The sequence below is a fragment of the Onthophagus taurus genome, chromosome 3 (assembly GCF_036711975.1).
Source record: "Onthophagus taurus isolate NC chromosome 3, IU_Otau_3.0, whole genome shotgun sequence".
Taxonomy (NCBI): Eukaryota; Metazoa; Arthropoda; class Insecta; order Coleoptera; family Scarabaeidae; genus Onthophagus; species Onthophagus taurus.
In genome coordinates, this window is record NC_091968.1 from 2,973,639 (window position 1) to 2,977,868 (window position 4,230).

Consider the following 4,230-nt stretch of genomic DNA (forward strand, 5'->3'; position numbering starts at 1 on the left):
TCAAATTTCTATTTTCAAATGTTACGATGTTACTAACTACTACATACTGTATTATTTTATTTTGTTCGATTTAAATTAATTATATAAACCAAATTTTTTACAAATAAATCACAGAAAACATATAACAATTATTTAATTGGATAACAACGAACTAAAATACGTTTTTTTTGTTAAATTAAAGAACATGAATCTCAGGGACAAAAAAAAAAGAATAAAACGAAAGTTCATGGAGACATCTATAACTAAATTTTTAAATTTACGAACTAAATATAAAATAGAGCATAAAGAAATCTGTGCAAGAAAGAGGTAACTGCTTTATAAGAGTGTGGAAATTGACAAAGCTTATACGCGTTAATTTATAAGGGTCTTTTCAGATTGGTTTTTTTTTTAATTTTAATCGGGAGTGTTATAAAAATTAAAGAGTTCGATAAAAGGAAATTATGTTCACTTAACTTGTTTCCGGAGGTGTGACATGTCAGTTAAAAATGGTTGGTTGACCTTGGTCTTGCGGGATGGATGTTCTTCGGTGTTTGAAGTTTAGGATTCTCGGGAAATTTAGTTCTCGGGTCCTTCGGGAACAGGATGGAACATTGGACTCGATCTCAGGTATGGTTTCAATTTCTTCGAAGATAATTTAGAAACACTTGTTTACTTTTACTAGATAAAACTAAATTGAGTTGTCAAAAAAAATTCTAAGTTCAACCTTAGGTTAGAAATTTTTAGGTTAAATTGACGTAGATTCGACAACGCTTCGCTCTAACCAAAATTGAACTCTCTCGGTGTCAAATTTGCGCGGCCTTATATACCCTTTTTGGACAAAGGCTTCTTGGATATCCGAATTTGATCGCCTCAGTTTGAATCTGGGCTCTCTGATTGGTTGATAAAATGGCGGGAATTATAAATTACACAGGTTAGCCAAAATGATTGAATTTTTTAAAGAAAATAACTATCTACTTTGAAAATATTCGAAATTATTAATAAACTTTAAATTTGATTAAGATTTTGTAATTTTGTAGCTAATTTTTCGTTCTTTTAGATAATCGCGCTTTCGGGTGTCAAATTCCTTCGAGAATTTCGTAATTTGATGTTAAAGTTTGGAAAGAAAAAAAATGGAATTTAAATATATAAAATGATTTAGAAATGGATGAAATTGCGGCCTAAGGGCTAAATCTAAATTTTCAACTTGAATTCCTGCATTTCAAGCGTGTCTTACGAAACTTGTTTTTTAATATACTATTATTGAACGAAAAGTAGAAATTATATTTCATCCTCGTAAATAAAGTCACTAGCGATTTTTTTCTTTTCCAATTATTCTCAAATTCACCCAAATGGTAGGGTTCTTGAGTTTGGTCCGTTTGAGATACTTGTTCCTAATCAACATATCGATTTTAGTACGTTATTTTAAATTAGAGATTTCAAGCTTTCATCTGAGCTATAAATCATTTCTGCATCTTCACGGATAGAGTCAGAGCACAAATTATTTCAGTAACTAAGATACCTCCATAAATAAACAAAAATATTATTTTCTTTGAAATTTCTCTAATTTGATAAATTTCCTTTGATAATCCAAAAAATAAATAAAAAAGTATCATTTTATTTTTATTTAAATTTGAAAAATAAGCGATGTAATAAAGAAAATAATACCTTATAGAATTTCCTCGGGCGATTTCTTTGACTATATCCAAGTAAACTTTCCGCGATGCATTATTAAGGGGCGTTCAAAAGGTTCATACTTTTCAGCATTAAAGGCAGATCATTTTGTAGCTAGAGAAGTTCTCCTAGTAGTTTACTGTTCACAAAAAAAAAGACCGTGTCCACGTTTTTATTTCTCTCACACACGAACAGAACTCCAGAATCTACAGAACCCATCTAAGCGGAACTAAACTTTATCCGGATCAAAGTTCTTCGTAATTAGACGCTGTTGCAACGTTTCATGTCGAAATCTCAACGAGATTTTTTTATTCAACCTGAAAAAGCTGAGCTCCTAATAAGCCCAAGGATTAAATAAATTTTCGAGCAAAGTGGGAAAAAAAGAAGCTGGATGGAAAATATTTACAGGGAAAAGGCGTGTTAATATCGGGGGCTCTTACGACCAGAAGTTATTACGTAAAGGTCGAGGAGAAAAAGAGGCCGTCTAAAATCAAAGGAAAAACGTCTCGAAACGATCGGGGGAGAAAGAAAAAAGGGCGACGAGTATATCGATGAACGTCTTTGGGGTTGTGGTAGGTGGGTTTTTAATGGGAGGGTGATATCAAAATCATTGACCAAGCGTAAATTCACATATACATTTTGACCTTATTTTTTAAAAACCTTGCACATTAAGAAGTAGGTAGCTACGTGAGGTTTAAAGCTTGAGTAGTCGTAAAGTATCGATTGCCTCTTCAAAATTTTATAGATTAACTCGTTACCCTCGTGGATTGACCTACATTTGAAGCACTTTTCAGCGGATTTTATGAAATCGTTAACAAAAAGTTCTCACGTCTATACTTTTTAAGGACTTAATCAATATCGAGAGTTTTTCTTTGTTTTTTTTTTGCAATTCCAAAATTTACAAAAAAAATCGAATCCGGATACATTCATGTTTATACCCTTCGTTTACTCTATAAGTTTCTTAAAAGTTTTAATAAAGTTCTTAAAATACAAAACTTTTTAAGAGCATACGGTCTTAATCCTTAAATTACAAAGCTTCCGGCTAAGAACCAATTTAAGCAACGTCCTTCCTACTTTCTCTTCGTTCCTTTTATTCTTTTTTCACCTTCTTCTACATCATCCCCGTTTCTTCGCCGCTTTTAATAAAGCATTTCTACAAAGTCTTAAATGGGGGCTACACTAATTAGAAGTCGGAAAACCGTAATAATAACCGCTTGGGGCTTCCTTCCGCTAACTCGATTCCGTTTAATTTTCGTAGGACGAAGCTTCTCGCCCCCCTAGGACAAGAAGAAGAACGACCGGCTCCTTCTCCTGTTAACTAGAAGCCCGGGGTTAATACAACGCGTTGGAGAGTTTCGTAAAGCCGACTTGGTTCACGTGTTCCTTGAAGAAGTTGTTCGTAATCGGTTTATGTGTTGTACGGGGCGACGACGAACGGTTTAAAAATTGGCACCGTTAATTCGCTTCGGCCAAATGGTAGTCGTGCGGTTGTTCCCGAAGGACTCCTTTAACCGGAACCGTTATCGATCCCGGAGGAGCTTGCCGCCGGACTTCTTTCCCGGTTCCCGGATACCTAAATTTCCGTGATAAACGGCCGATGTTCCCACACCGGACACTGGCCCTCGACTTTAGGGACATCCAATTGTATTTTATCGGTTTTTCTTTTGTATTCATTTTCTAACAGGGGTGGCCAAGCTCCTTGATACCATTTTACAAAATTTTGAAAATTTTCGCGAGCCGCAATTAATATATTATAAAAACGATAGATAGATAAATATATATTAAAAAAAGGTATGCAAAAAAAGTATTAAAAATAAATTTACAAAAAGGGAACTAAAAAAAAAAGGGAACTCGGGTACATTTATTGAGAGCCACAAATAATCCTTCAAATAGCTGCATGTTGCTCGCGAGCCACAGTTTGCCCACCGTTATTTTATAACAACTACTGACGGAACGGATATCCGGCAACTATCCGATATCCGGCCTATCCGGCCATTTTTTAAAATTCGGCCGTATATCGGATAGTTACCAAATATCCGGCTTTGGCCGGATACTAAAAACCTATTACTTAGTACTCCACCATTCACAGGAAATAGTATCTCTGTTAGGTTAGAGTGGTAGAAAATAAAATATTTTACTTCTATTTAGATGATGAAAATGTTTATCTACAACTATTGAATTATCTGTTCGTTATACAATTGATTTTTGACGGGTAATGACACTCATTACCCATGACAGACAAAGTGTTGAATAATGAGGCCATTATTCCACACTTCTGACACTGCCTACTAATCAAAAAATAAAATATTAACAGAAATGACAGCTTTCTTATATTGAGGTTATGTCTGAAATGTCTATCAAGTTTATTTTTTTTTCGTTTTTTTGATTTTTTTTTCAAAATTAAATAGTTGTAGATAAAGTATAGTATTCAACTTGCGTATAATGGATGTTACCCACTCAGATTACAACACTCGCTCGCTTCGCTCGCTCGTGTTGCAACTTCTTCTTCGTGGGTAACAGCCGCCATTATACGCTTGTTGAATAATATACTATTATTTATTTATGTTTTCGGTGCTTGTA

The 4,230-nt window shown here is 34.2% G+C and overlaps 1 long non-coding RNA gene across 1 annotated transcript; it reads left to right on the plus strand.

Annotated features, from left to right (window-relative positions):
* The first annotated feature begins 412 nt into the window (after positions 1-412).
* LOC111425720 (uncharacterized) lies at positions 413-1,114 on the plus strand. The gene is made up of 3 exons (XR_002707723.2): positions 413-606; positions 724-910; positions 1,037-1,114. It is a non-coding gene; the product is annotated as an uncharacterized lncRNA (long non-coding RNA).
* Positions 1,115-4,230: the final 3,116 nt, after the last annotated feature.